This window comes from Balearica regulorum, chromosome 7 (assembly GCF_011004875.1).
Source record: "Balearica regulorum gibbericeps isolate bBalReg1 chromosome 7, bBalReg1.pri, whole genome shotgun sequence".
Classification (NCBI taxonomy): domain Eukaryota; kingdom Metazoa; phylum Chordata; class Aves; order Gruiformes; family Gruidae; genus Balearica; species Balearica regulorum.
This window is the reverse complement of record NC_046190.1, coordinates 11,163,617-11,190,257: the sequence shown is the minus strand read 5'-3', so window position 1 is coordinate 11,190,257 and position 26,641 is coordinate 11,163,617. Positions and strand designations below refer to the sequence as shown.

Here is a 26,641-nt window from a genome sequence, read left to right as displayed (position 1 = left end):
GATAGTGTTAAAGGAATAATACATTTGTTTCTTCTATTCCTTAATCTGAAGTGGTTTTGAATTTAGAAAAATGCAGGGTCCAAAAATGCATGAATCAAATCTACAGCCTACCATGACTAATATTTTATAAATACTCAGATGGAGACAGACAGATTGAAAAATTGCTGGAGTCAAATCTACGACTATTAAGCAGTTCTCTTACATGCTTTTGGATCTTTCTTGAACATGATATAGTTAAGGGGAAAACACACCATCTCTTCATTGCAGATATAAAAGATAATGCTGTATAAATAAATGAGAAATCATTAAATATTTACTTTAAATATGTATCTACAGACGTTCATGCAGATAACGCTCATAAAAAAAAATGAGCAGAGAAATTTTTTTACTGCAGCCTGTTCTTCAGCCATGACTTATTCAATTTTATGTCACTTGTATTTGAAGGGTGATTTGTTCTGAGTCTTTTGCAACACCATTTGTTTTATATTTGAAGTGTCAGTGGTAACTGAGGTGTCTTCTGTGAAATGTCAGCAAAACGAAATCCAGGGAGCCATCAGGAGATAAGGAAAGGCCTCTGATCCTAAAGTGAGACTGGACTGTACAGATTCATGTTGGGATAGTATGTTTTGCTCTAGCACCTGATATGTATGGGGACACCTGTACTAGGGTGGGGGTCTCTACGTTATTGATAAGGGCAACTGTTCATCAGCACAGCCCCTTCCTTGTGATGCGACTTCAGGCACATGGTGCCTCAAGGAGAGCTAGAGTGAAGGACACTGACCTCTGGTTGCCTCTCGTCTCTAGGTCAATCTGCCTGTGTGTATTACAGACCTCAGTGGTCCAAAGATGCAGTCAATGTGCAAAAGTTCATTAACTTGCAAAGCAGTGAGACAGAGTCCCCCAGGCCAAACTGCAGATCTGCAGATCACGGTGTAATGTAGAGGTGAATAATAAAACAGCAGAAAAGAAGAACAGAGGGAAAAGTACTGATGGTTCCCGTTACTCCTTGCTGAGGTAAGTGTGTCAGTTTTATAGTACTTTGAACATATTATCCAATGATCTGACAATGTGGTTTTCTTAGTGGTTATGTTGCTGATTACCTCTATTTTAGTATTAATGACTTATTGTGTTATGGGGATTCTCTATGCTTTAAGAAAGAAGGGGAAATGCAAATAGTCTGTGGTTTCCAAGCTTTCTCAGCCTCACTCTATCAAAGTCCTATGGAAGCACAAAGATTTGAACTTCCATGTACTAAAATCTGAGGGAAAAGTTCATATATGCTCTGAAAAGCAACACTGTGGGACTCACACTGCCTCACACATTGCCAGCTTGTGTAATGTTTTCCACTCAGTGTGTAATAAATGATAATGGAGCAAGGCAGAAAGAGATAACAGAGCTTGCCAAAAGTGTGCAGATATAACCAAATTAAGACACCATGCACCCTTAAGTTTGCAGGCTACCCTGGCAACGCTAATGAACTTTTAATGGTTGAAAAGTCTAGAACAGTTTAAGCTTTTCTTTTTTAAACAAACTTTGAGCAACCTTTACTCAAATTAAACACAGTACCTCCTCTTACTTTTGCAATAGATTTTTTTTTCCTGGGCTGGACTCCATAATGAATTATTTCCTCTGAATCATGAGGAGAGAATACTTCCTGAAGTCGTTTTCAGTCTGACACTGAAAATGAGCCCATAGAGTGGAAATCCAGGCTGAGCCAGCCTTCACATCAGTTTCTGTGAAAGAATCACCCTTATTTCCAATTATCCAAACCAGTGGCTGCTAAAGTATTGATGCTTCTAAGCTACAGACATCAGAAATTAGTTACTGAGGCAAATTGCCTTGCTGTGCTTCCATTTTCAAATGTAATTCCACTGAAGGGACACTTGATTTTCTCATTAAGTTCTTTTTTCAAAGGGCAAATCAACATGGAGAACTTTCTTGGACATGCAGTTCTGTTCCACAGTTCAGTTTTATGGGGGAGGAATTAAAGAACTCAGAATATTGTGATTCTGTCTGAGACCACTATTTGACCTCTATCTGAACAAGTCTTCTGCAAGGATCTTGACTTAACAAGACCAGCTGATGGACCTTGAAAAACGCAGATTTTTCAGCTGCAGTAATGAGCTCAGGATCAGTATGGAGAAGTGCTGTGATTAAGGGCAGGGATTGTGGATGAACTCCAGAGCTTCTGCCCTAAAGTCAGCCCAGATAGGCTGTTATTGGTGCTTCCAGAAAATTTCAGGTAGGAAATCAGTGAAAGACCTGTAGGTAGAGCCCCATAAATTACTTTGGCCTTACCTTGTGCTTCTAGCTTCCTGAATTAGGGACCAAATTATCCATAAAATGTGTTAGAAAAACTGAGAGCTACAAATCAACACACTTACTGGGGAGCTGCCATATACTGATGGAGACACTGAGCAGACAACTGTCGACTCAGTGTTTTCTGCCAGCGGCTTAGCTGTCTATGTGTGGCTAAGAAAGAGCCCACACCCTACTCAGCATGTGTAGCTCCTTGAAGGGAATTGTCTGAAATCAGTCTCTTGTGGGTAAAATGCCATGAATAGGGGAGAGCTCTTCTCATCCCCGTACCTTTATCCAGGAACGGAAAGCCACCTGGGCTCAGATTCAACATCTCACCCTGCCTGCTGTAGTTATAGCTGGGGTTTGAGCCCAGCTGTCTGCGAGAGCAGTAAGGAATGGGACAACTTGGGTGAGGTGCCCAAAGTGGGAGTACTGCTCTGAGAGCCCTCTAGGCCCTGAAGAATGCCTGGACAGGACTATGCTGGTCCTGTTAATGCTGTTCAGCAGCTCACATGCCCTGTTCCGGCATTTAAAGACACTGCAGAACCTAGTTTGTGAAGGCTGAACAAACAGGAAAGAGAAATCTTTGGGTTAGGCAGCATCTCAGGCATGTCTTGCAGGACCTGGGTGCTTACATCTCTCTGTACATCTAGCCTTAGGTCATGCACTTTGTTCAACAGCTGTTCTCAAACGTAATAACTTCACCAACATAATGAGATAGTGTCCCTGGTGCTGTGTATATGTACTGCATGAATGTAAATGAACGTAAAGTGCACCTGCACTTCCTCATTGCGCTTTCCCAGACAAATAACAACCTCACACTTGCAAACCATTCAGAGCTGCCAGATGGCTACTTTGCTTGCAGTTACCATGCCTATTTCCTCCATGTGCAGGGTTTGTGTATGCGACCGGGACACTGTTCTTTCAGAGGTGGCTCACAAAGTCGTGATGACCTAAAATCCCATCAACATTTATGGAGAAGTAAACGCTAGTTATCTAAGGTCCCCATAATGGCAGTTCCATGGGTTTGCTCATCCCATCCTAAAATGGGCTGGTAGAACTTTCTGTCAAAATACTTCATGTATAGGTTTAGCACAATTTCAATGGGAAGTGCTAAAAAAAAAAATAATAGCAATGCTGACAAAATAAGAAGGATTTTGGGTCAATCTTAGGCCAGTTAATTATTCAACATCCCTTTCTTAGGCACTTTCCATGATTTACTTTTCTATTTTCTATTTAATGTCAGACATTTTCTTTCAGTGCCTTAATTAGTGCATCCATAAATATGGATTGGCTCTTACATATTGAAGCAATATCACAGTAATCCTTATTATATTAACTTTCACCTTAAGAGCAGCCATTTCACTATTGTGAATTCTTTGTTTAGAAAAGTTTGGCTTAGAATTTTTGTGTAATATATGGTTTTAAAAATGACTGTTTTCCATTTTTTTGGCCCTGTTTCTTCAATAGCACTTTTGAAACATCTCAACGTTTGAAAGATTTCCACTTTAATTTGTACTTTATGCTTAAGAGAAAATCAATTTTGCTTGTAATCCAAGCACACCTTCATTTTCTCTTAAAAAATATCTTGTGTTAAAAAGAAACAATGATATCACAGTCTTCATGAGGCTGGGGCAAAATCTCTGTATTTGGCAGATGAGGTAATGGCTTTCTAGGAAAAAGTTGAAGATGGAATCTCAGAAGTTACAAAAAACTATGATACATCACTGTGATGAAAACTGAAATCTATCATTGGTGTCTCTAGGTATCTCCATTAGCCAGGCTAGTTGCACATGTATATAGCTAACATTATACACACAGTCAGTGCTTTCTTCTGAATATATGCCTTAGGATATTCCCTAAGATGAGGGGCTCAAGAGGGAGGAAAGTTGGGCCTGTGCAAAACAGGCAGGATGGAAGGTGAGAGACCAGTGTCTACGAGCAAACTGCCTATAATATGTGCCTCTTATATTTAATAGCTAAGACATTTCTAATTATACTTTATCAAATATAAGATAGCGTGCATTTCCTGGTATGATGAAGTAGCTATGCTGTGCATCTGAGAAAATCCCTCAAGGATGTTGCCTTCCTTTCAGTTCTCTGAACCCTTCAGAGAATTTAAATTAATGAAGAGCTTTCCCAATGACTGCGGCAGAATAAACCACAGATTTGTGCATCTCTCTGGTGTATATTCCCACAGAGAGCTGCAACCCAAACTCTGGGGATGAGATTCCAGAGAGAGAGTTACTATATGTATGTTTAGTTTCTTATGGTCTTTCACCAAGGATCTGCTACTGATTACTGTCACATACACAATAGCAGGTAGAAGAAGTTTTGGCTGGCTAAAGCCTGTTTGGTTTGAGGTTCTTCCTCTATGTAACTAAAGATACCTATGTTAAAATATATTTTTAAAAACACTTTTTATTTTAATCTTAACAAAATAAAAAGAATGCAGTTAAACATGCAAGAAGGACTACATGAAGCAAGTGTTAAATTCTGGAAGCTTTTTTCATATCACTAGTAGGAAAAGAAGGTGAAATTTATTTCAAGGCATTTCAAAAGCAAAGTCTTTTGAAAACTTTTAAGAAATAGGATACAAAAGGACTGATAAAAATCCTCTAAGCAACCATATTCTGAGATTTCAAGTCAATTCCTTTCAGCAAATATCCCAAAGTCCTACAATGGTAATAATCAGAATTCAAACCCAATGTTATCCATTGAAATCAAAGGGAAAATGTTGGAAAAAATCACTCCTTTTTTTTTTTTTTTAATTTTTTTTGTGTGTGTGTGTCAGCTGGGCTTGTGCATTGAAATATACTGGCAAAGGTAATGAAATAAATTCCCTTGCATTTCTAGTGCCAGGCCCTGCCTCTGGCTGAGCAAACTGCCCAGGAAGGATTCAGGGCTAGTGGGATTCAGTGCACCTCTTGGTATGTGGCAAAAGGAGGGACAATATCAGATTCAGATAATGGAGAAAACATTTTAATTGAATCCAGCTATAACCTGATCAAAATCACTATTGCTTCTGGGTCCGAACCAGAAGGCCACTTGTTGCTGGTTTGCACTTCCCTCTGGGAATGTGCTCTACAGAGACTCCCGATTCATTGCTTTAGCTGGCTTCTTCCACGGGAAAAGTTGTCTATTCATGTCACTGCTCTGAATGCTGCAGGAAACTGGAAGCAAAGCAATATTCTTTTACTTTCATGTTTTCTGCTTTTGGCCAGCAGCCAAAGCTCTGCATTGTTCCAGCCGTTTCCTACAGGTTCAGTGCAAGACTTGGGTCAGACTATTAGTGTTAGGTTAAAGTCTAGTTCTGAATCAAATCAGGTCCATTTCAGGTCCATCCATCAGCTGGATATGATGTAGTAGCTAATGAGGAGCTGCAGGCAGAGTAAGATTGGAGAAAAATCACCTCCTTCAGACACCGTGTCTCCTTTCCCCATTTCTGAGCACTTGATTTTGGCTATAACATTATGATGAAGTACAGGATTGGAACAATAAAGACTCTTTGGCAATCAAAATCAGGTGACATAGCATTTCTGGCCAGGAAATCCCATGCTAAACCTTTCCTTCTGGAGAGAAGAATGCAGGCTGAGATTAAACTGCAACAATTACAGAAACCTTGAGATGATGAACAGGCCCCTTCTAACCTTTAGAGGATCGGCTTTTTACACATTGCTGCAACATGGCAAAGTATTATACTAGTTATTTTAAGAGGCAAAGGTTAGCAGCTTTGATGGGGCAGATGGAGCAGAACTTAGGGCCTACATTGATAACTTATGAGTGGGGTCATGCTGCCTTCATTGGAGATGTGAGAGCAGAAGTTCGTGCTTGTCACCCCACAACCCATCCCCATTGCAGCTGTGTGGAGCAGGAGAGGGCACGCTGGCTGCCTGGGAGAGTCCCAGGACTTCTGAGCCATTTGGCTTTGCAGTGGTCTGCAGTCAGTGTGCGAGCTTCCCTCCAGTCACCGTGGGAACCTAGGGAAAGAGAGCTTGCAGGGCCAGAAAAATAAATTCAGTTTCTTTCACTCTATTTGGTCCTGGTGGAAAAGAAAGTCTGAGTTAGCAAGAAAAAAGTAATGGCAAAAAAGTAATCCATTTATACAAAACCACTATTGCTAGAGCTCCTGTCATTCTCTTAATCGTGGATTGCACCACTTTTGGAGAAGACTATTGGCTAGATTTTCTTTAAAAACAGGGTTGAAGACCTTCAGGGTCAAAAGCATTTGCAATTGCACATTTCTAATCTTCTTCCTTCCATTCTTGTTAGTTTAGGAGAACATAAAAAGATTTTTGTTTAAATGTAATTAATGAAGAAATACAAGTCACCTCAGGTTGGAATTTGAAAGTCTGGATTCAACTCAGATGAACTTTTAAAGATCCATTCATAATGCCTTAATGCATTTGTGTATGAGTGTGTTGGTTTTAGTTTTCTTCCACAGTCCTTCCAAGAACGTAAGCATCGTTTTTCTTTATACTGGTGGCCTGTTTCCTCCTTGATATAGCTTCTCATTTAGAATCCTGAATCTAATAATTTTTTTGTCATGCTGGCAAAGAGAATAAAAGGATCTATGCTGTTTTCTTTAACTTTTTTAAATCTCAAGCAAACCTGAAAACTGCAAGAAGCCACTTTAAAAGAGTTATATTAAATCAATGCTGCAGCAGGATCAGGTCCTTTTCCCTAAAGAAAAGCAAAATAGAATGAAAAAAAAGACTCTTCAAATAACCATTGAATTTCCCAAGGTGGAGATGAAACACTGACTGTTATCTCCAAGGCTATTTGTATTAGTCAAAATATCAAGCCCTAAGAACCTTAACATCTTAGTGTTTGGAGATCAAATGTGGGTCCTTAATTTTACCTTGTGTCTAACCAACGGCATTATAAGTTACCCAGCATGCTAACAGCTGCCTATTCAAGCAAGAAGCATAGCAATGGAAAAAACCTCTTACGCCGCTGACTCCAGTTCCTCCTGTTCCCAGGTAGCCGTGTACTGTGCATACATCTGCTCCTCACATCCAGTCAAAATGTATCCCCATGCAGTCTAACAAACACATGTGCCTTGCTACATAAATCCCAACCCACAAAAAACGTGAATGACTTCCTTGTGATATTCCTCCTTCATACCTGCAAGTATCCCCTCCCAATTGTTCCTTGGTTTTGGTTTTGTCATTGCAACAGTTGCTAACAGAAACACTAGAGTGAAGCTTTATAACAGCTTATAATTATACCATCTTGGTTTTTTGTGTTGTTGTGTTTTGTTTTGTTTTCACACAGATACAACTTTCCCAAACTTCCCATTATGAAAATACATTTTCCCAGGCTTGGTTATATTCAAAAGCAAAATTATTCGGAAAGTTTGAGTAAAGTTTCATAAGTGGCTTTTAAATGAGGCGAGAACAAGGAGCATAGGAAACTTGGTAAGGTCACAGGACATGATCCTGCTCCCACAGACGTCAACAACTATTTTCTCAAAGTCCTCCCAGAGGATCTAGAACGAGGGACAGGGACCGTTGCTCTGCATTCCTTGTATAGACAGAGTTGCCAATGAATCTTGGTGTAACACTAGTGTAAAGTACAAATCCCACACAACAAGGCAGCATTAGCCTGTACAGACCACTAGGTTCTGGGCAAACCACTTAACTAAACACAAGACCCATTAGTCCAATGTTTTTTAGTTGGTTCTCACTCAACAAAGCACTACTCAGAAAACTTGCCTGATTATCACTGATGGGAGAAAGCAGAACATCCACCAATCCCTTATTTTGCGTATCTCCATAACTTCACTTTTTCCTGACACACTTTCATTTAAAAAAGAAAAAAACCCCAAACACCAAAACCTCAACAACCAAACAATCCCTTGTTCCCTGTGCAGAGATCAGCACTCTCTCAGTCTTGATGCTGGAACTCTGCTAGTGATCAAGGAGGTAAGCTTGTTTTTGTCTATATCTGTACTGTGACAAAAGTCTGTTGCAAAGTTAGCTTCATGTTCTATGCAAGAACCCTCAGGTGTCAGTACTGTGCAAATGGCCCTTGACGGAAAGATTTTACAAGTTTAACATGTCACTTTTGCTAATGCAGTTGTAACCTTCTCTATTTTTCTGCACCATTCCCTTCCTCCAGAAAAGACATTTGCTTCTGCCACACTGCGTGTGGTATTTCACAACAGGCTCATCCAGCAGAACCAGGGGAGATCATCATTGGACCAAGACTGCAAAGGTATCAATGTATGTATGTGCAAGGTAACTATGTATCCAAGATAGAGCTCAAGTGAGTAAGTAAGTATGCCTGATAAGGATTTTGAACGCCTAACTTTTTTCAGATCTGTGAAAATCCTTATTTACAAGAATACGAAGAGTGTTGCATCCAAAACTCACTATTAGTGTCAGGACAAGCAAATTATCCCACAGACCAGAAGCATGGCAGGAGTGTAGAATAAGGACAATGTCAGACTCCTGTTTTAAGAGGAAATGCTCTAAGTTCCCTACAGGTTCCTAATTCAGGAGCTACTGGTTAAGACTAACAGGGACAATGCAGGTAAAGAGTGAAAGGATGGCATGAAGATCTCTGTCTCTTGATCCACTTTGAAAGGACGCTGTAATCTGCAATGCAACTAGTAATCAACTACCTCTGAACAATGGCAACTGCTACAACAATCTCCAGCTTCCTCATTGCTTGGATCAAGATGTTGCAAAAGAAAACCCTTCAATCTTGTCACAGTCACTTGAGTGTACGAGGCAGGGTGAATCCAGGATGTCTTAGTCTCTAAAATATATGATGTTTATATCTGTTGCATCTGTTCCTTCTTGTAATTTCATGATTCAAACATCATGAGGAAACCCTTCTAGCTTACAAAACATGTATAGATTGTATTGTAAGCAAGAGCTATATGTATCGTACTCCAATATCTTTCTCTCTATGCAAACATTTTGAGTAACTGTGATATAAAGAGATGCTGGCAGGCCTCCAAGAAGAATTCAGGATGGAAGTTAAACAGCCTGAGTTGTTATGGTTCAGCAAACATCTCTTTTGTCTGGTAGATCCTACAATTTCTTAATAATTTCTGGACATAGAACAGTAATGTCTCACAGCTGGGTGCCTTTGGCTTGCTGTAACAGCCGTCAATACAGGGGACTGAGTCCATGGACTCCAGCCTGGAAATCATGTGCCCTACCAGAGGGAGCTGAAACAAGTATCTGTCTAGCTGCTACCAGAAGTTATATATGATGATCATTGAATGCCATGATTTTCCTGTGTCTGCCTGGGTTCTTGCTCCCAATAAAAGACAAGGTCAAAAAGAGAAATTATGATGTCTATCTTGAGTCTTGTAAGCTGAGAAATTAAGTGATGACCCTTGGGAATGATAAAAAAAAAAAAAGTTAGGGAAGAGACTATCTGTGCCATCATGATTCGGGGCATTGGTCTGGTGGAGGAATCTGTGTAGGCTTACCAGAAACTGGTGGAGAACAGCTTCCAGGAGACATATCTGCACTCCCACCCTTCCCTGGAGCATAAGTGTTTCACTGGTTCATGTCAATTAATGGTTGTAAACACTTGTCAATCATTTCATACCATATGATTTCTCTTTACAGTCAGGATTTTTCCCCTGCTACATCAGCTTAGTTCCTAAGGCTGCAATTGTACATGACAGTATAAGCTTCATTTCTTTAGTTTTCATCATGGCTAATAGTTTTCTCTGCTTTCAGTCCTGAAGCCTCATTTGTAGTAGATGAATGGAGTTAAACTGCTGCATTTGGTTGGCAGGTGAAAGGATCCTGGTGCACAGACTGTTTTTCAGCTTGTAAAGAGATTAGCAGTCCTTCAAAATAAAAGGCACTAATGAACCAAAAGTAACCAGTATTCCTTCAGAATAATACAGCACTTTCAGTCTTGCTTTTCCCTTGTAGCTTCTTCCTTTAAGTGACTTAAAAAGCAACTTCTGAGGGTGTTTTTATCCCTGCGAGTTGCTCAGAGGGAGTACATTTCTGAAGAAGGAGTTAATGAGGTTCTCAATCCATCTGTCAGTCTCCTCTCCCACCCCAGCTTCTCGAGAATAACATAGCTCAGATTAGTGTCATCTCTCATTATCTTCCCTGGGAGCTGGGACAGGTCATCCCTCCCCTAAGCAGAATGGGTGATGAAATATTTATTCAGTTAAATTATCTAAGCTGGAGTCCAGCATGCAGATGATGAGAACATAGAAAGCAGAGTATGGTTGCATTCATGTGTGTGTCTGTGTGTGTGTGCAGATTGCAAAAGGGTGAGCAAAAGGCTTCCTTGGGTCACAGGGCTGCATTTAGCCAGTCTCTGAGGGTTAGCGTGCCCTTCCCTTATGCCAGTCACTGAGAGCTGACGATCTGAGCTGCGCTGGGATTTCCAGCATTCAGCTGTGTTGGCCGTAAGGACGACAAGTCCTCTCTGCCATCGTGTGATTGTCCTTAACCTGGTGGAGGTTATGCAGCAGACTCGTTGTGGTATTGCAAAGGGCAGTTCGTGCTCCAGCAGGCTGTTAAGCACAACCACCACGTTGATGGACTGAGCTCTCTCTGTTGGATATGCTCAAAGCACGGACATTCTTCGTGAATTTTTGCTGTCACCAACAGTCATTGAGAGCATCTGAATGACCTGGATACTGTTCTCATTTTACAAAACCATACCTATCTTCCTGGAGATAAATCTAGTTGATTTCAGTTTTGATCATAGGATATGAGAATGGGTGGAAAAGATGAACTTTCTTATGCTGGCTGCTCCCCACCATCATTTTAAAAATGTCTGTAAACAAACCAACCTTTTTCTTAACTCTCTCTCTGACATTTGAGAGGCTAAAAAATGACAACTTTAGTTTGTCAGTAAATACAACGTCTATAGGAGTTGGCAATATTCCTCCTGAAAGGGATTTAAATGAAAAAAAGAATCAAATCCTTGCTATCTCCAAGGGTGTGATATTAAGGGGGTAAATGCCCTCTGCAGATGAGTCTTTGGAGCTGCACTGGTTTAGGAACTGTCCTACTGAGTTGGTCTTTGCTTTGTCTGGGGGGAGATTTATGCCACCGCTTTCCTCTGCTACCTTGTACAAGTAATAGTGTCTTTTCACCTTTGTCTTATTCAGTGAACAATGTAGCATATGACCCAGAAGCTGAACACCATCCTTTCGGTGGCATCCTGCATGTGGGAATTTCTGTGCTTTCTGTTTTCTCCTCTGTCTTTGGTTCCACATCATGTATCTTGAGAACAAGAAAAGTATCTCCTAATTCCACTATAGCAATTTCTTCTCTCAGTGGTGGTTCAGATTTCTGTCTTGGCTTGCATTCAGGGAGATCAACCACATCATGCTTTGGGGAACCAGACCTTGAGCTTTTGAGAGCTGTCTCTGCTTAAGAAAGTACTATGGCAATGTTTGCAACCCGTGTTTTCTCAGGCTTCAGGAAATAAAGGCACATCAGAACTCACCTTTTAAAACAAGCTCTAATTCACCTTGTAAAATAAGGTCTGACCTGTGGTTTCTACATTGGGAATGAGGGAACTCTGTCAAGATACTACTTCAAATGAGCAATCATTTGGAGGTGGAATTGCCTTAGGGCCAATCTCTTTTCCTTTGCTATCATTTTACACCACAGTGGCACCTTTTATTGCCCTAGCATGGCTTTCAGTTTGCATGTGGAAAGGTGTAAGAATTCATGTCAGACATGTTAACATGACCCTAACGGATCAGGTCCACAATGCTTTTATCCTAGAGTTTTCATCAGAGCTAAGTGCCTAAATAATTGTGGGTCCGGATCTATACACCTAAGTGAGATTTCAGCTGCTGTTAACTTCAGCCTCCACATTCTCACTTTCTTTTGTTAATTCAAGTCAGCAGTTTACAGAAATGTTTAATGCGCTATTTCAGACCCAGCAAACCAGCGTCATGTCAGCCTCTTGTAATGATTTACCACTGAATGGTGGCTGTGTTATTGTTCTGTAAGCCAAGTTTTTTTGGTTTTTTGTGTTTCCTCCCTGCCCCCCAGCACTCAGAAATGCAGTCCTGAAATCTGCAAGAACTGCACATGGAAAAAGTCAAACTGGATTTAAGACTCAAACTTTGCTTGAGAGCAGGATACCTCAAAAAATTCAATCAAACCAAAGGTGACCTGTGTGCCTCATGCAAGGAAGTTCAGGTCTCCTCCAAACCCCACTAGTTTTGCTGGCTGTGAGAGACAGAAAACCACATTGTTGGTATCCCAGCCCACTGACAGAGAGATCACATGCCAGCAGCGGATGGCATGTGCTTTCTGACGCTAGCCTTGCTGCAGCCTGGAGCCCCTGCTTCTCTCCCTCCCTCCCTTCAAAAGGGGACTCCTGCTGGGCCGGTGATGTTTGTTAGCTCACCAAAATCACAGAGCTGATCCTCGGCTGCACAAGGCCTGCTGATGAGAGGCTGCCTTCTGCTAGTGGAGTGCCACAGGATATGTTGCAAACTTTCCATATTAATGGCTTCGCATGAGGCTAAGCAGCAGGGGCAGCTGCCTGAGAACCTTTCAAGACACCAGCACTTTTAGTTATTTATTTTTCACCTGCTTTTGTTATAAGATCATCAAGAATGCTTTCACTGGTCCTGAGAGCCTCAGATTTGCCTTCTTTTATGAGGAGGAGTTGATACCTCCTGCTGCCTCCTCTGCCCCATATTGTGGTCACATCACAGACAGACAAGCCATCCCCTTCAGGCACCTTTTTCACTGTCTGTGCAGGTAAACAGTGAAATCTGTTTGCTCTCTTTTGTGTGTGTGTGTGTGTGTGCATGTTTATGGCCAATCTAAATGTCTCCACTGAGTATTGGAGAGTTATAGCTGTGCAAAGGAACTGGACCTTCTAAACCATCTCCTCACTGGATTTTTGGCTGGTTAAGCATTGCCTGTAGCAGTGGGTAGTCATAGCTGCCTTCTGAGGAAACATGCATTTCTATCAATAATGCTGTGTTTGTAGATTTTGTTGCTTAATTGACTTCAAATGTGGGGTTAGACCAAACTGTTCTGTTCAGCCAAGCTGGTCATATTCAATCAGAATATAAACTCTGTTGGCTGCTGCCTTGCATGAAGTCAAGAAGGAAATTGGTGCAAAACGAGGAAAATGATGGAAATTAGAAGCTGTTCCTCCTTACTGACATGTGGTGCTCCCTTGCACAGTTGTGTTTAACACAAATGTGACATGTAGGCACCTGGAGTTGTAGGGGAGTTGAAAGGCTGATGCATTTCTAGATACTCTAGGTTTCAGCACTTCAACACCATGAGACTGAACTGCTCCCCAAAATTCTGTCTCCAGATTTTAACTTGGGGTAAGACCCTGATCTCTCTCTACTTTTTGTAGTCACTGAATTCAAACCCAAGATCCATAAACTGCTCAAGCATTTGCCAGTCAGGAGGCAGAAATATTCACATTGATGTGATTTGGGGTCAACAGCAATTTGGAGTGGAGATTATAGTGGAGGAGAGAATGAAGATACAGGGTATTTCATAAAAGGAAAAGACAATGTCCATTTACAAGCAGTGGGCTGGACTCAGTGGTGAAGACCTTGCTTACACACAGCAAGTGTCAAGCAGAATTCTACATTTGATTCTACTGTCTTCATCTAATGATCAAATGGAAAAGAGCTGCAGTAATCAGAAGGCATGGTTCCTGGGAAGCATGCCTGTTCTGTTCTTACAGGATAACTTCCACAGCAAGTACCAGACCTCCGAAACAGCCCAGAGAAAAGGCCTCTCAGATCCAAGCAATTTAAATTCAATGAATGTGATTTGGTTTGCAGTTAGTTCTCTAGGAAGTAATGAAAGAGGTAATTAAAGACTGGCCAACTACCTTAAGTAAAACACTATTCATTAGAGTAAAAACATTTCGGATAAACTGTTTTCAGGCCATCAAAGTCAGCTTCACTTCTTTCTGTGCATCACTATGGCTGTCCATTTCCAGATGGGGGGAATGAGACATCTTTCTGAAGGTTCCACCACTGCCTGCTTGTCCCAGATGCCTGAGAAGGAGGAGGCTTACATTAGAACACACGGAACAATCCAGGAAGTGGTAGGATTTTCCATACTTGATCCTCTCCAACAACATTACTCCCTCATTACAAGCTGCAGTCTTCCCATCCTTGCTCACCTAGCCTCCTATGCCATCTCCAAAGACCTGCCCTGAACTTTCATCTGGTAGAACAGTGGCAAAAAAGTGTCCTTCAGAGAAGACAGCTCTTCCCTGAAGAAAGTGGATTTCCCTGAGTAAAAGAGCTGTGAGATGGGAGGATGCAGTGAGGGTGGAAAGGGATCATCCAGGGAGAGTCTTTAACAATACTGTTTGATTAGCATCTTGCTCTTGAGACAGCAAAAAATATTACCAATGTCAAGAAGAGTAAGTCCCAGCCATTTAACGGACAGTGCTCCAATGGTAACAGCAGAGCTGGCAGCAAATGGCTTTTCTGAATTGAAGTGGAACAACATTTGCTATTTAGTCAAGGAACTGGGCAATTTGTAACTTCCTAAAAGCAATTTCTCAGGAAAAAACCCAACAATGAGAAATATCAAAACCCCACTTTAAGTAAATTTACCAATGTGAAGATAAATAGTAGCATAACAGCATCTGTGGGCGCATCAGCACTCCCACCCACCACTCCAGTATTATTAAAGACTATGGGAAGTGTCTAACTACATCTCTATATAGTGGGTTTGAGCACATCCTTGCTAACATTTGTCCCTGAACAACGTGTTTCTAGTCTGAGTGGAGGTGAGCGGTACTGATACGAGCTCCATTCAGAGCATTCGGTTTTGACCCTTATGGCTAATTTTACACCGCAATGAATCCAGTGCTGCCATCTGCCTGTTTTACCATCTGTCCTGGTTCTGGCTAGGATAGAGTTAATTTCACAAGGAGCCAGCACAGGTGAGCCGGGCTGGCCAGGGGCTATTCCGTACCATGTGACGTCATGCTCCCCATCAAAGGGGGCTGGTCGGGCAGGGGCGGGTTCGGCGCGGCTCCGCGACGGGCTGGGCGTCCGGTCGGTCATCGGGTCGGTAAATTGCTTTCTGTTGTCCCCCGCTGTGAACGTTCCGTTACCAGCACTGATGTTTCCCTCTCCCTGGCCGTCCCAGTAACCTGTCCTTACCCCACGGGACCCGCGAGGCTTTGCCTTTGTTTTCCCATTCTGCTCCCCATCCCGCCGGGGAGGGCTGAGCGAGCGGTGCGTGGTGCTCAGCTGCGGCTGGGGCTGAGCCACATCAGTGTTTTTTGGTGCCCAGCGTGGGCCCGCAGCATGTGCTCACTAGAAGAGTGACTTGGCATTGCACTGTATTTCATTCTACCACCAGGAATTATTTCTGTCCTTACCGCCTTCTTGTTACCTGCAGGCGAAGCCCATGAAACCTCACAAGAAGCAAGTGTCACCCTAGACCTTTGTTGACAAATCTATATAACTACCAACTACGTCAGTGCAATCAGCCTTCCAGTCAATTTTTTTTCTTCAATCTTCCATTCTTACTAGCTGACAGTAAATCATACCCTTCTAACTTGCAAATACTGATCCTTAGTTAAGATAAAATAATTTGACCATAGAAACATCATACGTTGGACACCCCAGTGAATCGCATGAAAGTAAATACTTGCTGCATTATCCTCTGGAAAGAGAGAAGGGTTAAGCATTGCTTCCTTGCTGACAAGATGCCTTAAAAAGCTATTTTGTTGTGGCATTGATTCTGTACCCCAATCAATGTGAACGGGACTACCAATGTGTACAAGGAATACTGGGACAACACAAGCTTTGCAGGGAGCTGGGGGTTCTTATGGCTCAGACCTTTGTGGGTGAGCGTGGTCCTTTCTTGCTCCCTTTACTTGAGGCTGATTGTAAGAGTGCCTGTGTCTTGGGAAGGAGTGGCCTGTCAACCACCACACTGTGTTTTTAATATTACTGAGAGGTACCAGGCGTAACGAGGAAACAGATCAGGTTTTCAGCGTTGCATCTGTGAGACTGTTTCACCTCTGCAAATCAGTGCAACAGTGTAACAAACCCACAATTAATATCCTCTAGCAATTCCCCAGGTGCATCTTTTCCATCAAGATTGCAGGCAAAAGAATTATTAACATTTCAAAACAATTAAACCATAATGAAAATTGGTAAACTTTCCCAATCCTTTTGTCATTACTACTGAATGACTCCATCACTGGAGTTTTATTAAGATCATTTTTTTGTAGGACAAACATTAGTAAGGAATAGTTGAGTTGATCTTGTCTTAAGGTAGAAAGAAGGACCAGATGACATCTTGAGATCCCTTCCAGACGAGTTTTTCTTCTAAAACATTCTGAAAATCTGTTTTCTCAGATCAGCAGTGATTTGCATTCATTTTGGATGGGTGGAAATGAACACATCAGCTTCTTGCAATGGGGAAGTCAGTCTCTGTTGCATTCAGATCAGGTCCATATTTAGCTTCTAGGGATCAAGATATTCAAACACCTGAAAAATATCTGACTTTATGTAATGCATGCTGCTTTGCAGATTTTTAATGAGAAAACCTCCTATTTGTTATATTCTGGCTTTAAAAACCTACTTGATGAGTAAGCTTAAAATATACACTAAAATATTCTTCCTATAGCTCAATGTTATTTTCATTCTGCCAATTTAAATTCTTTCTTCTTCCACCTTCCTTATCCTTTCAATTGCAGTTCATCTTGGATGACTAAGAAGGAAATACTTTTGCAGAAGAGTAAATCATCATTTCCTTGGTGTAAAACAATTTTTCTTCTCTCAAGCAAACACAAGCCTAGCAAAAAGCCAGAGAAAATCTTTGTTGTTTTTTCCCATATTCTCTCTGACAAGATGAATTTTGGGATTTATGTTGATTAAGACTTTATGTAAACAGAAAAGAAAAATATAAAATTGTGTACAAATTCTTCATAATCTGTTAATCACTTAGAAACTGACCTTGAATACTCTTTAAAACATCACTACTTGTGAACAGTAGGAAAAATTAGTATACAGAACAGTACCAAAAAGTAATAATGACTCAGAACAAGTCAACTAACTTTAGTTTTTGTTTTTCCCTGTGTGGCACTTTTCTTCTGTATTTGCAGGGTCTTGGTATACTGGTATTAATTAGAAAAAAAATCATAATCCAGTCAACTCTAGTGGTATGACCCCAGAGTTGCTCAAAACACTCATCTAGCATAAGAAGTGGTTTTTCAAATTCATTAAAAAGTATTTTCGTAAATGGAATCAGTGACATGAAGACAAACTTGTTAGATTTTCAGAGGGGAACTTGGTAACAGGAACAGGTTTCCCAAGAATCACTTAATTGAAGGGTTTGGGTCTCTGTGTGTGTGCGCATGGAACTCTGCTGGTGAGTATGGAGACTGGTGCAACTGTATAGGGATATAGGGACACAGGGACTTATGCCCTCAGGTCTCAAGATGCAAGAAGATGTCAGCAAGCACAGGTGGCTGAAACCACTGTTTGGGGTTGTGCTCCAATGATAAGTTGGGTAACTGTGTTCTGGACACGTATAGTTGTTCCCTCTGACCTGCAGGTACGGGAGTTTTGGAGAAATTTATCAGTTGCAGACTGTAGTTGCCCTTCAGTGGTCATATCCACACGTATAAGGAGTTGTATGAATTGCTGAGCAGCACTCCAGGACAAGTGGGGACATGGGTAGATTAAGAAACCACAAAAGGAGAAGAGTTTGGTCCCTCAGGGGACTTCTTATTTGCCCCTATAAATGTGAGTTGACGTTCTCTCTCTCTCCTACAGGGACCTCTTTACCTTGCATGAAACATAGAGGTATAGATAGATAAAATACTTTTCACTCATTTTTTAAAGCCTAAAATCACTAAGTATCATAACCCATAAAGTGCGTCAGGATCCATTTGACATATTCCTAAGTGAAATGAATTGCAGTGGTGCCTTTCACAGAAGACTAGTTTATAGATCCTCAGAAGAGAGAATGGTCTACCTCCTTCTATGCAGCAAACGGGATTTCGTCATGTACGCCTGGTACCAACAGATACTTCTTTGGGCTGTTGCCATGTTATCTCTTAGAAGGAATTCAAGTGCTGAATGACTGTGATTATTAACTACCCTTTTGTTTTCTTCATGGCCACTGTACTGAGCGGTTACCTGAACAAAACCTGCCTAAGATAAGGAGATACATACCTTTTATTTTCAGGCTTCCTCTGACCCTGCCCTTCCTTACAAGGCTATTTTATAGGGTGATGGTATGCCTAAATAAAACAAAAGAGAAATGCTTTGCTTTTCTAGCTAGACACCCACTTCGAGATAAATAAAAGATTTCTTTGATTGATGTTAAACTGGATTGCTATGGAAAAAAATCACTTGCCTTGAATATCTTGATTTATGATCAGATCCTTACCCAGCTTAGGAAAGTCAAGTGAGACAAAATTAACTGGGGGGGGCACTATGTATGAGGAAGGGAATGAGAGAGTTGCCTGGAATTTTATGAAAATGCAGATACTGAGCTATCAGCATGCCTGATTAATTAACACTTGTTTATGTTCTGTTTCTTTCAGCCTTGTTTCAACACCCCAGAACTGCTTCTAATAAAATCCCTTTGCGAGTTCTTTTTTCCTTCCACACACTTAACTCATGATTGCAAAAATCATTAGCACTTTTGATTATAATCTTTAATTAGCAGGAAAATATATGTGTTGAATTATTTAGTGTTCATTTTCATCATCATGTTTTGACAGCTTTTGCATTAATAAATCTTTCGTAGACCCAAAGACCCTGTATAGCCTTGGACGGAGTTGTTTAAGGACTTCTGTTAAACACATTGCCTTCCGAGGACCTTAAAGCACGATATGCTACCCAGGATTTTTCATTCCCAGGTGAGTTTCCTGATCACTAGCCTGTCTCTTGTGCCTGCTTTATAGCTTAATGAATCTTTAAGAGCTTTCCTTCTCAGTGGATGGAACAAGTTCAAAAGGAGAGGAGGCGATAACATCTCTGCACAGCCTGTAATGCTGGAGTGGTTGTGTGGCTTGAGGCCAAATTCATCACTTGTTTGCTGCATGGGCTCTGAGTTGGTTCTGGAGCTGCTCAATTGGTTTTCCACAGAGAAAAACTTTGAATATAGTTTATTCTTTATGATGTTCTCAAGGGAGCCTTTACCTGTGTCATAGAAGTGCCTCAGGGCCTCTATGCTTGATCTAGCATCCCTGATGTCTTAAATCTAGATTTTTGGAGAGTGAGTAAAATGGCTCAATGTATTCTCAGAAGGGCCCCAACAGCTCTGCCAAAGCTTTTGGGGCTGTAGACAACAGAAGTTAAGGGTGTCCTATGGGTTCGTTCATCCAGCTTATGTAAAGCAAAGACTGTATCCTGCAGTGACCTTCAGATGGGAGGACATCTGGTTTTCTGTGCAAAACCATGTTAGACCCAGTGGGGTTCCCTGCCTGTGGAATTGACTGCCAAGTTGTAATGTAAGTTGCAATGTAAGAAAGAGCCTCTTTGACCAGACCCCTTCTTGTGGCTCAGGACACAATGCTGTCCCTGTTTGTTCAGCTCCAAGGTCGCTAGCCGAGTTGGCATGTAAGGCTGAGTACAGCTGACAGTGAACCAGAATTGCTGAAGTTCTCTGCACTGTTGGAGTCTATCAAGATTTTAAGCTGCCGATAGGATGCTGAGGTTTAGGTTTTGTCTGATTAATGTTTTACTGTGATTTTTCTGTCCAATTTGATGAAATTACAGTAGTTATAATTGCAAGCATCATGGGTAGGTATTTCTGAGTGCATGTAATTTATCAACTTTAATGAGTAAATAAGCACCTAACCACTGTGGCAAGAGATGCTCCCCAAATCTTTAAGTAATAATAAATAATACAAGTACAATGGAGCTCTCAGACTGGAGCAATTGCCCCATGTGCCGTTACACCCATACAATAAACCATTTAAAACTGTTTTAAATGCTTCCTGTCATCACTGGTGGTGGGAAAATAATTTTGCATGGTTCATTTGCTGCAGTACTTAATTTTCTTTAGTGCTTCTGGAAGGAGTGATTGTTATCAGAAAAATTACTATAATGACACCGTGTTATTACATGTTTAGTTTCCACCAGGAATTTCTCAATCCAAATCAAACTCAAATCAATGCAGCAGAGGAGTGTTTGCAATGGAATAGCACAATTTGTTCAGAGCAGGGTAGTGCTTACTAGTCAGCTGGAAACTGGTGAACATTTGTATGACTTATGTAAAAATATATTGCTACTAATGAACTCTGGTTGTGAACTTGTTCTGAATAAACCTCAGAACTTAGAAAGACAACCTGGGATCTTCTCATAGATTTTGTTAAAAAAAAAATTAGCAATGAAAAATGGGGGTTTCCTCTGGAAATTTTCCTTTTGACATTTTCTGACACACCCTGTAACAAATATCCCCCAAACAAAAAACTTTTTACATAAAGTAAGATAAAATGAAATTCTGACATTCTGATTCTATGTCAGAGTATCCACTTAAGGTTTTATTACAATTCAACAACTTCCCTTAACACATTTATTCAGATTGATGCTCTGACTGTCCCTACATTGCAATGTCATCAACTGAACGCAAAAGTATGAGCATTAATAGAAAAAAATAACATGTAAATAGAGATTCTCAGAGTGTCATGGTCTTGTTTTAAACAGTATAGCTCTTTGCTGTACAATTTGAATAATACTTAATATTCCTAGAGCCATATCACTTTTTGAGGCATCTTTGAATATCAGATGTTGCATCTCAAGGACTTATCTCCAGACTTGCATCCTGCAAATTAATCTTTTCAATTGCTTTTTCTTACTTGTCAACTTTTTATGCTGGTCTTTTCACTAAATGAGTTGTTTATACATATCACCCTTCATTTAGCTTTAAGTAAATGTTTAAACTGTGATATTCTTTCTTTTTTTAAGAGACTTCCAAGTCTGGCATCTCTGTAGGGGTAGAAAGCATTAAAATGGTATTCCTGACAGCAGAAATGATTAATGGAAGGCTCTTGAGAATGCACTTGTGTGTTCACAGTGTGGGTATCATTATGTTTACCGAGACGACTGTTAACAAAGCATCAGAAATGCAGAAACTGTGAGTATCTTACTGCCCTTGTCAAATTTCTAGTGTCTGTTGCCCTCTGTGAGCCCACAAATACCAGCCAGGAGCCTGGGAAGTGAAGGAAACATCCGATGAGTGCACAGATTTCATGGACAAGTGCAGCGCTTTGTTTTGAGAAAGCAAAAAGTAAGTGAGCATAACAAAGAGCTGTTCCCAAACCTGAACCTGCCTCCCGAGCAGCAGTTAAGTACTTTGGCTGATGAGCAGATGAGCAGTAGGAAAGCAGTTATCACAGCATCAGCCCTGAGCAGCTTGGGAACCAGAGCACCTCCAGCTACAGGAGCTAAAAGGGAGCAAAGAGGTAAGAAGAGCTTTTGCCGTGGCTGCTTGGGCTGTGTGACTCCGGGCCTCGTATACTCCACGTGTAGGAGGTCTGAGAGGGAGAATTAACATCTCTGAGTACACTTCTGAGTAGCATTTCTGTTACTGCTCTGAAGTTGACCCTAACTAGCAAAACCAACACACTAGCCATACGCTAATCCAGACTGGTGTGTCATCACCGCCCAGCTTGCAGGGGAAAAAGGGTTCCTTACAGCACTGCCTCCCTGTTTCCTTCTCCACCTTGCACATCACACCCCCCAAAAGCCCCAGTGCTGCTGCTGGGGGTTCTTGCCATGAGCCCTTTGTCTGTGGTCCTGTCCTATGGCTCCCCAAGGGAGCTTTTTGCCACTTCAGCAGGGAAGGTGATCACCCCGTCATGCTTGGGACAGCTGGAGTTGGGAGGGGGCCAGAGGGGAGGGGATGGAGATCCCGTCCCCAGAGACAACCCCAGCCGCTGGCAGCTGCCTTGTCCCGGCTCTGTGCACAGAAAGCCCCTTGCCCTCCTGCTTTTGCTGCTGCCTTAGCTCCTGGGGTCTGGAACATGCCTGACCTGTTCCTGGGGTTGCAGGAGGATTCTCCTGCTGCTTGTGATACGATGACCTTAGCCACTGCATGCATGGATGAGGAGCTCATGAGGGGGAGGGAAAGAAGTCAAATTTAATGTCAAGTCAATGGAAAGTCGGGCAAGAGAGATTGGAAGAGGGAGATCAGAAGGGATCTCCTGGGTCAGGGAGTACACTACTCAGATAGGGAAACAAAGTACAAATCAATGAATTAAAATGGAAGTAATTAAAAGCAAGTTAATGAAAGATTAATTTATTAATAATTAATTGCATAATCTATAATTGCTATAATTAGATTCATTGATTAATTAGAAATAACATCTATTTATTAACCTGTAATCAAATTTTAAGTCTGGTTAGTGAGTTTGCTGTCACAGTGTTTTTGTTTTGGGTTTTTTTTTTTCCTGATAAATGCAAACCTTCCAGAATTTCAACCTAAATGAATTCGTGGCTACATATAGCCACGTTCTTGTTCCCCTTTAGAAAGGAGCATATGCTTAGCTTGGCTTGGTATGACAGCTCTGTCAGCTGTGCTTTGTGCACTCCAGATGCAGAGGTGTAAGAGGTTACCGTGCCCATCTGCCTGTCCCTTCCCACTCGGGGTGCTTGTGTCAGCAGTCAGAACGAAACTAGCGGCTCAGCCCTGAGAAAGCTGGGCTGCCAACATGCTACCTTTTGTCAGAGAGTTCAGTACTGCCTTATGTCCTCTCAACCTGTTTTGTCAGTGACAAATTAACCCCAAACTTTTTATTACGTGTATTCTACTTGCATGATATAATGGAAAAAAGTTTTGTTCGGTATGGGAGACACCAACTTCCATCGCTACAACATGACTTTCCTGGTTCCTTCTGTGACATGCACGAGTTGCAGCTCTGGTCTGCCACTCCATAGAAGCAGCAGGAGATGGCTGCTGTGATTGTGGCCGATTTCTTGGTAGTCATTTCTCATCCGTGAATGACTGCCCTAAACCACTTTGCAGCATTTGACCTGACATCCTGTGAGTAGCAAGATCTCATTTATTCAGCTGGCATGTGAGCGCTGAGCCTATCCACTGGCGTTTGCAAGATATTTCATGGTGACAGTAATTATTATAATCAATGCCTTCAGTAGCAGGCTTGAAGCCTACTCTTTCCATTGACATAGTTGATCTAACTGCAGAATAAGTCACATGTTAACAGCTGGACTAAAAAACCACCCACAGATGTTGCTTAACAGGAGCCTGAGTAAGTCCACCCACTGCTGGTACATTTAGTCCTCCTAGAGGAGGCAGGTGTATAATCTAGGAAATTTTCCAGTACAGCCCTTAGAGACATGAATCATTAATGTTTAGTGCAAAGAAGCAACGTCCTTTTTACTCATGGGGGAAAAAGAAAAAGACCACAAACACAGAAAAAAGGGCTAGGACATCTGGGAGAGAGCTCACAAGCAGGAAGCAGCCAGTTTTTCTTTACGCCAAAGCTAGCTACTGGTTTTCGCTATGAGAAATAACACAGCGGTCTCTCCCAATACACTGCGGTATTTTTTCATGTGTTATCTAGAGCATTCACGCTGTCTGCAAGCCAGGGTCAGAGGTGTCAGGCTGTGAATCAACTGAAATAGTTCGGCACTTCTGCCTCTGGCGGCTCTGGGAAGAGTGTTGCTCCAGTTTTGCTTAAAGGAAACAGGCTTGTGGACTCCCTTGGGGTCTGTATGGCTCCAAGGAATGGTGGCACTTATGGCCAGTGCCTGGTTGGCCCCTTTGGCCCCTGCCTGCCTTCCTGGGACAGCCCCAGCATTGCCTGCTGTGAGGATCACAGGAGCACAGCGCTCAGGGTAGGTGAAGGGGGTTAGAAGTGGTGATTATCCTTACTAAACAGTGCAAAATAGAAAGAGGTCCTTTCAGAAAAGAAGCTTCTGGGGCAAAGCCCAAAAAAGTCATTCACACACAGACCCCTATGTATTCCCATAACTGTGACATAGTGCTGAAAATAGCTAAGTAAATAATAGCCTTTTTGGAAAAAAAAAAAAAAAAAAAAAAAAAAAGCAGCTACTTTTTTTCCTCTTCTGAATTTTTCCTCATTGTCTTTCTGGACCTTTTCCAAGATTGGAGTATTTTGTAAAGGTAGAGTAGCTAAAACCTCAATCAAGCTGCCAACCCACCTGCTGCAGGCAATGGGGACACGGGGAGAATCCCAGAACAGACATCCCAAACCTTGGCTTTGAGTGAGGACTTTCAGCCAAAAGCCGTTAGCTTTTTTGGTGGTACTGGAACATCACCTGAATTGTGTAACTTTGGTGAACCACAATCTTTTGCCTGTGCAAACTGGCATTTACTCCTCTGTATGCAGCAGGTCTGTGCTGTTGTAAACTGGCTGGGTGCGTGGCTCAAGATCATTACTTCTTCACTTCGGTTCTCTCACTTGGTATTTTGTTCTCCAAAAAACTTCATTTAAGGAAAGAAACAGAAAGAAAAGGGTATTTCAGGTTTGATCACTGTGATTTACTAGAGGCATGATAGGCTGTGGAGCTGCTGTCTGGTCCCTACAAGGTGCGTATAATGCAGTTAGTCACAGGGCAACATAAATAGACACTTCTGAACTGTAAGCATTTCCATGACTAGCAAATGTGCTGCAGCCTCATCTGGGGAAATGGCACTTTTTCTGGTGTTTACAACCCAGCTGGCAACAACTCTAGATAGTTTTCTGCTTTTGCCCGGAGCTCTTAGTTAGGGAGCCACGAGTTTCACTTGGCATTAATCAAGAGCTGGGTTAGCCATACATTTTGATGTGATTGCTGACTTCTTCAGGATGTTAACTGTGTTCTAGTTTCTTATCTATTTTTGTTGGAGTGAATATCCTTGTCCTGGAAAAACTAAAAACAAAAATATCATGTTACATTTTTAAAGCCAAAATCAAAACCCTCTTGGGAAAAACATTTGACGCTGGGGATGAGGAATGGGTTGTTTTCAGTTCCCTCAGTTTGGTCAACTGTTTTGGAAGATTTGTTCAATGGCTTGTGACTGTTTTTTGTCAAACAAATGGGAGAATATTAACTCCAGCCCTGAGCCATTTTGGGGCCTGGCATGGGGTTGCTGGGAAATATTCAAGGAGAACCAATGGCAGCTGATTGAATGCAAAGTCATATCATACTCTGTTGGAGAAAAAAATCACCACGGAGAGGGTTTGGTTTTTTTTTTTTTTTTTGTAATTACATCTACAGGTAGATTTTCTTCATGAAAGACATCACTGGGGTGGGGAAAGAAGACGACATCTCATTGACCAAGTGTTCATGCAGAATGATTTAAACTTTGTACTGTGATACAAAAGAAAATATGAACCTTAAGACTCACAACCATGAGGAACTATAAACAGCAGCTGAGGCAGACCCAGGTGGGTTCAACTACTGTGGACATACTTGTTACATCCCTCCATGGGTACTGGAAATAAGGCAGCTTTTATTCAGTGCCTTGAAGTCCTTAGATTGAAGGTGTGCTGTTCTAAAGAAGAGCAGGTGAAGGGTGAAATACACAAAAGCTTTTTTTTAAAACACCACCTGTACTGCCAGATGGTGGTGTACCAGAAGAAATGACCGATTTGCAGTTTTGTTGTTGAAGGTCCACTCCAACAAGCTGAACTTGTAGGGAGTCAAGTTTCCTTTTCAAATATGCAAATTGCCCTTAATCATGAGATTATAGAGTAATAAACAGTTCTCCTTTAACTGGCTTTGGCACAGATAAAAATCAAACCTATTTTTTCAGAAGTACCCCCCAGGACAACAGAGTATAGAATCATTTTGCATGAAATTCTTATGCTTTTTTTGACTGGGAAACATTTTAATCTGTAGTTTCCCGACACTGTCTTCTAAACAGATTGTCCCAGCACAAGACATGAATTCTATATGTGCCATGTTTCATTAGCAAATTAACAAGGACACAAAAACCCCTACATCAACATATCATAAAAAATGCAAAAGCATTGAACACTTAATTACAGCTCCAGCAGTTCCAAAAGACACAGTAGCTGAAATGGTTGAAGAGACACAGTTGCTAGGACTGGCTGACTCCCTAAATCACACCTAATTTTCTTGGATCTGTTGCTATCAGTACTGGGGAAATTGGAGGTAGATGAAATGAGCAATCCATCGTTGGCAGTGATGTACAGGAGAGTGTCTGATTCAGAGCAGACACTAATGTTTTATCTGGCAGATACAGTTCATGAAGTCACGTTCCTTGAGGTGTAGCATGAGTGAGTGTGTGGCTGGTCTCGTCTTGATGTTAGAAACAGACTTGCTCAAGCTAGCCAAGTCATTTGCAAAGCTGCTGAACAGGCTGCTCACCTGTTTGCAAGGTGAGGTCTGATCATGACTGCTCTAGCTTTG

The 26,641-nt window shown here is 41.5% G+C and overlaps 1 long non-coding RNA gene across 1 annotated transcript; it reads left to right on the top strand.

Annotated features, from left to right (window-relative positions):
• Positions 1-501: 501 nt before the first annotated feature.
• LOC142602488 (uncharacterized) lies at positions 502-20,092 on the top strand. Its single transcript, XR_012836236.1, has 5 exons — positions 502-619; positions 805-1,014; positions 8,425-8,520; positions 19,041-19,152; positions 19,802-20,092. It is a non-coding gene; the product is annotated as an uncharacterized LOC142602488 (long non-coding RNA).
• The last annotated feature ends 6,549 nt before the right edge of the window (positions 20,093-26,641 follow it).